Raw genomic sequence first — 9,311 nt, 5'->3', positions numbered from 1 at the left:
TTGTTTTTAGGGGTTTGGCTCTCCAAACATGGTAGGTGTGGTGGCAGGAAAATGTAGATGCCACTATGTGTATGTGACTCAGGACCTGTCATTAGGCAGTGGATCAAAAATAAAACTTCTGGAATGTGCCTTGCAATATCATAAATCTGCTATAGGATTCATTAATGTAACAAGGAACAGAATGTCAAAGTTGGATTATTTAATGGGGGGGGGGGGGTTTGAGTACAAAATCAATGATGTGGGGGGGGGGGGCAGAAGGAATTGGACTTTACTCAATACTTATTTTATTTTTTAAAGCCTTAATGTGTCCAGCTAACAGCGCATACAAATTATGCGCGAAGGTTTGTGAATTGACATGCGCCAGTGTTTCTGATCCTACAAAGTGTCCTGTAACCTGCTCTGAGGGCTGTGAGTGTGACGGTGGCTTTTTCTATAATGGAAAGGAGTGCGTGTCCATAGATCTCTGTGGACCTGTAAATGATGGAGAATACTGCCAGGTGGGTAATCTACTAATGTGTATTGAGCCCTAATGGGATGGGAACATTGCAGTGGGCATAATTGGCCTTTTTGGTAATTTTAAGGTTTGTTTTAATTATGTACAATCCTAGTAAAGTCAGTCTAAAAACTCAAACACAAGTCAAAAATGTAATGCATCAGGTGGAGAGGTCCATGTAACCCAATGTGGGTAATGGAGCTTTTCTCCTAAAAGGGGTTATAAGGGTGTCTCCTGTTAACAATCATTTTGCATTTAATGTTTCGTTCTCTTAACAGCTCAATGAAAAAACACTGTCCGCTGACTGTAAACAAGTTTGCACCTGTACCCCAGATGGCAAAGTTTGTGAGAATACCACATGTGCGGACAACGAGATCTGCAAGATTAAAGATGGTGCTGTGGCTTGTATTAGGAAAGGTAATTTTAGCATGGGTTAAATATGACTAAACATAGACTAGTTTTGATTCTCTCCTAAACCCCAAACCCTCTCCACCCCCCCCCCCCCCAACACTAACCTGGTCTTGCTCTGAATTTGTTTCATGGATTTCCAAAACTTTTCATCATTTCCTAATGCAAAGATCCTAAAGTAATTCTCTATGGATTCATCTCTAACATTTGCCTTCTCCAACTACAGATCCATGCAAGTCTGTGAGATGTGGGAACAAGGAAATTTGTAAGATCCAAGATGGAAATGCAGTCTGCGTTTCAGATTACACAGGCACTTGCTGGGCTTGGGGCGACCCCCATTATCGCACATTTGATGAATACAACTACGACTTCCAGGGAACCTGCACATATGTCTTGGCTACATATGGAGGTGATAATCCTGGACTTGTTCCGTTCAAAATTGAGGAGAAGAATGATAATCGAGGAAGCCCAACTGTGTCCTATGTTAAAACTGTGACCATCTACATCTATGGATACAAGATCGCTATTATGAAGGGTGAATTTGGAAAAGTTAGGGTAAGTTCATATCCCTAGAAGTTTTTGTACTGATCTGTAGAAATTTCTAGACTTCGTTGATCCTGAGCTACACTCTGAACAGTGCCTACAGCCCCAGAATATAATGCAAATGGTTGCCTTGAAATGGATTGCTGTGGGCGGTACCAAAGTTTATCAGTGCAAGGGAAATCTACTTAAATACTTCTTGTAAGGGGTTTCAACACTTACATTCAACATGATTGTATAGATTGCGGGCATAATACAGCCAGTTGAAGTAATTGCTTCCCAATTTGTCTCTATCAGGTCAATGATGTCATTACCAATCTTCCAGTGACGTTACTAAATGGAAAGATCTCGGCCAGGATCAGTGGTCTTGATGCTGTGGTACGAACAGACTCTGGCCTTGAGGTTACCTATGAGTATAACAGTAGGGTTATGGTCGCCCTCCCCAGCAGCTACTATGGCCTTACTAAAGGTCTTTGTGGTAACTTTAACCAAAATATCAAGGATGAGCTAATTACCTCAGACGATGAAATGGTCACCTCAATCATAGACTGGGCCAAGAGCTGGAAAACATATGACCGAGATCGTTTCTGCTTTGATGTCTGTTCCGAACTGAACTGTCCAACTTGTGTTGAAGAGAAGAAGAGCCTGTATGAAGATGAGAAGAAATGTGGCTTCATTAAAGTTTTAAATGGACCCTTCAGCGAGTGCCATCCAAAACTTGATCCAGCCAATTTCTTTGATAGCTGTTTGTACGATGTCTGCATGAATGGTGGTGCAAACCAGATCCTGTGCCAAGCCCTCGGTGCCTACGCCAACACCTGCAGGAAACTAGGAGCTCAAATATTTGATTGGAGATCCTCCTCAGGATGTGGTAAGTGAGAAGCAATGTATGTAATACTGAACGTCTTACTCCATCCTCTAATAGAAAATCAAATATTTGGGATGGTTGTGTAACTGCAGTTTAGTGTAGATACCTGCTGCCCATACTGTCTTGACCTTTTGAATGAAGTTGTCCCCTTTGCTCTTATCCCAAGGGGGAAAAATCCCAACAGGAAATTATTAATTTTGGGATGCATATACAACTAGAAATAAAAGGATTGGGGGACTTAATTTGGTGTTCATTTGCCACAGTTTAAAAGTTCTTTCGCACTGTGGTGGACATTTTAAAGTCTATAGAGGAGTAAGTGGCTCCAACTTTATGGAAATTGTATATTAATGTCTGCCTTTTGCCCTAGTTCTGCCATGTCCAGCAAACAGTCACTACGAGTTCTGTGGAAACGCTTGTCCAGCTACTTGCACTGATCGTACTGCTCCATCACGATGTACCCAGGCCTGTGTAGAGACCTGCCAGTGTAATGATGGCTTTGTCCTTAGTGGTGACAAATGTGTTCCCATAGCAGAGTGTGGATGTTCATACAAGGGTGCCTACTACCAAGCTAACCAAGAATTCTGGGATGACGACAAATGCCGAAGACTTTGTAAATGTGATCCAAGTGTTGGCCTTGTAACCTGCAAGGAGAGCAGCTGTAAATCCAGTGAGAGATGCTTTGTAATTAATGGAGTAAGACGTTGTCAACCTACCAGCTTCTCCACCTGTACAGGCAGTGGGGATCCACACTACACAACATTTGATGGCAAGAGATTTGACTTCATGGGTACCTGCATATACCAACTTGTTGGTGTGACCTCCACCAACCCATCAATTCCTCGTTTCATGGTGACAGTCCAGAATTACAATCGTGGTGGCAATGCAGCCGTATCATACACTAAAGTGGTTAACCTGGAGGTTTACAATATGGTTTTGTCTTTAAGCCTGGACTTTCCCCGGCATATTTTGGTAGGTATGATGGATGTTTCCAAACTGAAAAGTGGGGGTTTTGTTCTGCAGCAAAAAAAGGGCAAGTGGAAGAATCTGTAATGTAGCTTGAGATATGATGGATGGCTAGTTGATACATGACCAGTTTAAGTTTCCTGATTGTAAGAAATGATTTTTCATTTGGGTTTATATTTCAGGTTGATGGAGTGGTTACTTCTCTTCCTTTCTACTACCAAACTAACAAAGTTGTAGCTTTCATCAGTGGAGGCCAGGGAATCATCAAGACTGATTTTGAGGTCACTGTCACCTTTGAATGGAATAATTATATGGCAGTGAGAATTCCCAGCACCTATGAAAATGCAATTGGTGGTTTGTGTGGCAATTTCAACAAAAATCCTGAAGATGACTTCAAAATGATTAATGGAACCTCGGCTCTGAATCCGGTTCAGTTTGGAAACAGTTGGAAAGTTGGTGATATTCCAGGATGTTCTCCAGAGTATACTGGTAACTGTGTTGTCCAGTGTTCTGAAGCCCAAAAACTGGAGTACAAGACCGATAAATATTGTGGGCTGATCACTAATCCCAATGGGCCATTCAGTCAATGTTATCCAGCTGTTGACCCAACCCCATTCTTTAATGATTGTATTTTTGATGCTTGCCAATACAAAGGTCACCCATCATCCTTCTGTAATTCCATAAGTCTGTATGTGGCTGCTTGTCAGGTCGCTGGCATCAAATTACAGGAATGGAGATCTCAATCTTTCTGTAGTAAGTTCTTTCATTTTTATAGACTGACTGATCACTTGTCTATGTCTAGTACATTCTTCCAGTAAGCAATACTGACTGACTTGTCACATTTCCCTCTAGGTCTATCCTGCCCACCAAATACTCACTATGAATTATGTGGAAACGCCTGTCCTGTCACATGCCATGGATTGTCCCCACCAACTGGTTGTGACTCCCCATGTAAAGAAGCTTGCTACTGTGACAATGGATACGTCTTGAGTGGCCATAAATGTGTTCCTATTGCCAGCTGTGGCTGTGTATACCAAGATAAATATTATCAGCAGAATGAGATCTTCTATCCCAAGGGTCAGTGCAGTGAGAAATGCCAGTGTGATGCTGATGGCATTGTCAGGTGTAATTCAGAAGCCTGTGGACCAGAGGAAGAATGTAAATTGGCCAATGGAGCTTGGGGATGTCAACCAAAAGAGTACAAGAGATGTGTGGTCTCTGGAGATGCACACTACATCTCTTTTGATGGTCTCAGATATGACTTCCATGGTACTTGTACGTACATTCTTTCAAAAGTTGTAGCAGATGATGCTCTCCTGGTAAGGTTTTCTATCGCTGTTGAAAATGAAAGCTATGGAAATGGAAAGTTTTCCATGACCAGGATCGTGTTGGTGTCTTTATATAACTACACTGTAGCCCTAGAGAGGGGCATGAGATCAAAAGTCAAGGTTTGTATCAATAACAAAATGGTGGCCAAAAACCTTCACGATCTCTTCTTTGAGTATAACGTCTTCTTCTTCCTCCCGCTATGTTTCAGGTTAATGACGAGCTCAACAGTCTTCCACTTGTGTTGGACAATGGCAATATCCTTGTAAATCAAGAAGGAAACAATGTCATCTTGCAGACAGATTTTGGTTTGAAGGTTCTCTATGATGCTGTTTACCACGTGATCCTTGTTGTTCCAAGTACTTACCATGGCAAACTGGGTGGCCTCTGTGGCAATTACAATGGTGACAGAAATGATGACTTCCAGCTTCCCAACAAAGAGGTGGTCAAGAATGTAAATGATTTTGGGTTGACCTGGAAGGTTAACATTGCCAAAACCAAGTGCAGTGATGGATGTAAGGAGGGAGAATGCCCATTATGTGCAGATGCAAAGCTTAAACCATTTAAGGCAAAATCTTCATGCGGTATGATGACAAACCCATCGGGGCCATTCAAGGCTTGTCATTCAAAGATCAACCCAGACGATTATTTCAACCACTGCATCTATGACGCTTGTGCTGTTGATGGAAAAGATGAAATCCTGTGCAAGATCCTCCAAGCCTATGCAGCTGCTTGTCAGGCTGTTGGGGTTATGATTGATTCCTGGAGAACCTCAACTTTCTGTTGTAAGTATGAAATTAAAGATATTTATACCAGTATCCTGTTGTGACTAGCACTTGTGATTGGCACATTAATGTGCTTAATGGCTAAAAATGCTCTTCCTTCTAGATCTGCCCTGCTCAGCAAACAGCCACTATGAACTCTGTACCAGAACTTGTGAACAAACTTGCTCTGGACTTTTGGCACCAATGAAGTGTACAGATCAATGCTTTGAAGGCTGTGAATGTAACATGGGCTATGTGCTGGATGGAAATAAATGTGTCACTGCAGACAAATGTGGATGTGTTATCGATGGAAGATACCTGAGTGTGAGTATTGCCAGAATGTAAAACTTTTACAGTCAGATTTATGCTGTAATCCATAGAACGGTGTTGGATCATATCCTTGGCCCACTAACAGGTGTTCAAATGCCTTTTAGATGTGGGCACTGCTTGGGACCTATACAGTGGACAGATGCTGTGTAAAACTGTATTTGCTCAGACGCGCAAAATACAAGTCCTAGTATAATTTTTAGCAGGTAAGTTGTGCAGAACAAAAGCCAAATCACTGAAAGGTCAGGTGATTTTCAGGTTCCCACTATAACAATGTTGGGCATGACCTAATTAGAAAATAAGATTTCACATGGCTTGCTTAAGAACTTGACCCATAGGTAGAAGGGTCTTGGTGTCCCTTTTTACTCGTAGCTGAAAATCCCATAACTTAAGATGGATCACAACTCCTTGACATGTCAGAGAAGCCATAACATTGGCATTGGATCCAATAGCACCTCCATGTTTAGAGACTAACAAAGCTTTGGTACTATGTTTCTACCTTAAGTTCTGAATCTCCACACCCTACCATACATAACCAGCATGTGGCTAGAACTACTTCTGAAATTATGCTTTGCAGTAGGGATGTCTTTCCCATAAAATAGCCCTGGTTCCAGCTGATGCTAAAGAGATAATTCTAAGCTTTTGAAGACCGACCACCCACTGAGCCAAATGTCCTGTCTCCAACTAATTTTTTTTTAACAAATCATTTGATGAATCTTCCACAAATGCTAAACATACTATCTGCACTACAGTGCTTCCTAGTAAATCAGAAGTTAATTTTTCAATATTTCTTTGTCCTTTAGGAAGGAGAGTCCTTTATCACAGCAGACTGTACTAGACGGTGTTCATGCCAAGTTGGAGGTGTAACCTGCACTGAAGTACAATGTGTTAAGGAAGAATGTGGCCTACGGAAAGGGGTCCGTGGTTGCTACAAGGTGGAAGGTGAATGCTTTATGAATGAGCTAACGTTTGTCTCTTTTGATGGACTTGTTGGAGAACCTCTTGGAAATGGATTTCATGAGCTGGTGTCTCTATGTGACGAAAAGGCTACTGAATGGTTTAGAGTTGTTGCTGATATCCAGAGTTGTGGAAAGACAACGGCACCTGTGTCTAAACTTCACATATTTCTTGGTTGTTCCATGGTAACAATCTCCAAAGACAAGGATGTGTGGGTAGGTAATGTGTGTACATTTAAGTGTGGTATTAACATTGTAATGGGGGGACTAAAAATGTTAACCTTTGTTTATGTAGGTAAATGGACGTCTGAACAGTTTCCCTGTTGATTCTGGTATTCTGTCGGCCAATGCTGGGGACGGCTCAGTTTTAATCCAGATTGGATCCAATTTGAGGATTGAGTTGATTGACAATGGTGACCTTCTTCTATATATCTCTAAAGAATTGTCTGGGCTGACTTGTGGAGCATGTGGAAACTTCAATAACGACATTACAGATGACCCGAAGTATCCAGGAGGAAAGTCTACAACTGCAGTCTCTCCTCTTCTAACCTCGTAGAGGACTTTGATGTTGGCCATCAGTCTTCTGTCCCACGTCCTTTGGCAAATACCATATTTAACTGCACTGTATACCAATAAAGATTCCATAACTTTCCATAACTTCCTGCAGGTTTTTCTGCTTTGTATTGTATTTGGCTGATATACAATAAAATAAGATTTTTACCACTTGAGAAGTGTATTCTAGAAGTTTTATTAACTTTTGAGAAGAGGTGATCAATATGTTTTTCACTAGTCTAGAGGGGTCGCTAGGAATTAAAGACCCTTAAAGGACCTTTACCACCAGATTTACTGATGGACATGACACTGACTAACATTACCTTTGGCATGTGGGTGCACTTTTCTTGCATCTTGACGCATCCACAAGGAAAGTTCTCACATGGTCAAGACTTGCAGACAACCAATTGATGTCACTGCTGTCTGCAATCAAGGGGAGGTACCATGGGGTGAATATTGAGTAGAAGGGTGCATAATTTTAATCAGACCACCTCTGGCTCGCTTACATATTTCGATAAGTGTTTTTCTCGGTTATACGGATGCTGCAAAATACAAGAAAAGTGTACACGCCCAAGGTAAAAGACTGGATGGTCTACCATTAGTAAATCTGGAGGTAGAAGTCTTTAATACATTGTGTAGGCTCCCACCTTATTGCCCAGTCATGTGTTATAGTGCCTTGTTGTAAACCTAAAATGTTTAAGACCATCATGGGCCCTGGGAGGTAAAGATCTTATTACCTCCCCAACAGTCCAGTTTGTAAATTATCTGACATGTAGTGCATATAAAAACTAAAACTTGTTGCATGAACTATAAAACGACTAAATGGATTACAATGTTCTGGCCCGGTTTGTATATCCCCCCCTACAAGGACTACAGAAGAGATGGGGCAGAATTGTGTGCCTAGGTAGTACAATATCTTGCAGGAAGTCTGACCCACATCACTAGAACGCTTATTTTTATATGCTTGCTAAATGCTGAAACTAAGATGCTCAACTGTGGATGAAGATCGATAAACGTGTGCTAACACACACCTGTGCAGTGAAAAAAATGTGGAGTTTGGCTGATTTACTATATCAATTCCAGGAAAAAATACTATTGGTTCTAGGATGCCCATGTGATTTACTAACCAATGGACTGTTAGGGTTGGGTAACACAAGACAGGGGATAGTGTGCCCTGAGCTTGCCCCAACCTCTGTCCCTTCCTATAGCCCCCCCACGCTAAACCGTGGGGCGACTACTTGAAGACTTGAACATAAAACACAAAAGAATGGTAAACTAGCCGGAATGACAACGAGAGGGTACATCTAACAGTCAGAAGGCAAAACGTCAATGTCAAAAACTAGCCGAGGTAACAAAGATACAGATACAGAGCGAGTCACACCTAATGCAGCGAGCGAGTGCTGAAGGGTTTTCAAACACTGGCACAGGTGACTAGTGAAGCTGCAATTTATGTAGCCAGAACTCCACCTCCAGAACCTGATAGGAGCTGGACAGCTTCTGGGAATTAACCCCTCATGGTGCAGAACAACCAGGCATCATGCAGAGGTACCACAAGTCCCAGCAGTTCCGAACAGAATTCCTAGACAGCGCAAGATCTTAGCAGCTGCTGCCCGGGACGAGAGGTGGAGTTTGCTCGGATACGCACCGGGGGTCGGAGAACGCTGCTGGCACCAGTAGAAGTCCCAGCATTCTCCCTAGCGACCCCGACAGTAACCCCCTTCCCTGACGGGGGGCCTTCGGACCCCTAGATCTTAAAGATGGCTTCTGAGGATAGGCCTGATGAAATAACCTGAGTAACCGCGGAGCATGAACATCCCTAGCCGGAACTCAGGACCAAAACCTTTCCATCTGGAATTCACAACTTTTTCCACCTCAAATTCCAGATTCCCCTCCACAATAGATGGAGAAGGAGGGTCAGGAAGAGGCAAAACAGGCTCAACATAGCGCTTCAGAAGACTCTTATGGAAAGTGTCTTATCTTGAAGGGTTAACAATTTCAGTAACAACAAATGGACCTACAAACCTGGGCGCAAACTTCAGAGAGGGGACCTTCAATTTAAGGTTTTTTGTTGATAACCACACTTTATCCCCCACCACAAACGTATTGGAGTTAGT

Source organism: Engystomops pustulosus, chromosome 6 (genome assembly GCF_040894005.1).
Source record: "Engystomops pustulosus chromosome 6, aEngPut4.maternal, whole genome shotgun sequence".
Taxonomy (NCBI): Eukaryota; Metazoa; Chordata; class Amphibia; order Anura; family Leptodactylidae; genus Engystomops; species Engystomops pustulosus.
This window is presented reverse-complemented; position numbering follows the sequence as displayed.